The sequence below is a fragment of the Silurus aristotelis genome (genome assembly GCF_946808225.1).
Source record: "Silurus aristotelis genome assembly, chromosome: 2".
Classification (NCBI taxonomy): Eukaryota; Metazoa; Chordata; class Actinopteri; order Siluriformes; family Siluridae; genus Silurus; species Silurus aristotelis.
This window is the reverse complement of record NC_139575.1, coordinates 38,714,827-38,716,207: the sequence shown is the minus strand read 5'-3', so window position 1 is coordinate 38,716,207 and position 1,381 is coordinate 38,714,827.

The following is a 1,381-nucleotide window of genomic DNA, read 5'->3' as shown; positions in this document are numbered from 1 at the left end:
AACTGGCTAGCTTACTGTGTGAGCCAGATAAAGGGGTTAATGAATACAGTCGTTTTGGTCATTGTGTGTGCAAGTGTGTGTGTGTAAACTCAGGTGTTAAGGGGTGTGTGAGTGTGTGTGTGTGTGTGTGTGTGTGTGTGTGTGTGTGTGTGTGTGTGTGTGTGTATAGTCACGTGTGATGGTCAGTGTTTTGTGTGCGTGTGTGTGGGTGTGTGCGTGTGTGTGTGTACTCAAGTGTGATGGTCAGTGTTGTGTGTGTGTGGGTGTGTGTGTATACTCAGGTGTGATGGTCAGTGTTGTGTGTGTGTGTGTGTGTGTGTGTGTGTTATGTGTGTGTGTGTGTATACTCAGGTGTGATGGTCAGTGTTGTGTGTGTGGGTGTGTGTGGGTGTGCGTGTGTGTACTCAGGTGTGATGGTCAGTGTTGTGTGTGGTGATCAGACTCGACTCCCAGTGCTGGACTAACTGATTGGAATGACGCTGTTCCTTCACCTGCAGAAAAACAAACACACACACACACACACACACACACACACACACACACACACACACACACACACACACAGGATCAATTACATGTTTTTCCTTTGTGTGTGTGTGTGTGTGTATGTGTGTGTGTGTGTGTGTGTGTGTGTGTGTGTGTGTGTGTGTGTGTGTGTGTGTATGTGTGTGTGTGTGTGTGTGTGTGTGTGTGTGTGTGTGTGTGTGTGTGTATGTGTGTGTGTGTGTGTGTGTGTGTGTGTGTATGTGTGTGTGTGTGTGTGTGTGTGTGTGTGTGTGTGTGTGTGTGTGTGTATGTGTGTGTGTGTGTGTGTGTGTGTGTGTGTGTGTGTGTGTACTCAGTACATTATTTGATTTTGAGATGAATCCCAGTTTCTAAACTGCATCATGTAGAACATACAAGATACACATATACATACACAGACACACACATACACATAGTTGTGTACCTCTGGTTGTGTTTTGTGTGCGTCCTGTACTGCTGCAGGCGGCCATGTCACATCCAACTTACCATATGACAAACTTCCTGGAACACACACACACACACACACACACACACACACACACACACACACACACACACACACACACACACACACAATGAATCTCTTTTGATGATGATGATAATGATGATGATGGAGATGGTGATAATGATGATAATGGTGATGATGATGGAGATGGTGAAGATGATGTGGATGATGATGATGATGATGATTGTGATGATGAAGATGGTGATGATGATAATGGTGAAGATGATGTGGATGTGGATGATGATGATGATTGATGATTATGGAGATGATGGTGATGGTGGTGATGATGGTGATGGTGGAAATGATGGTCATGGTGGAGATGATGGTGATGATGATTATGGTGAAGATGAT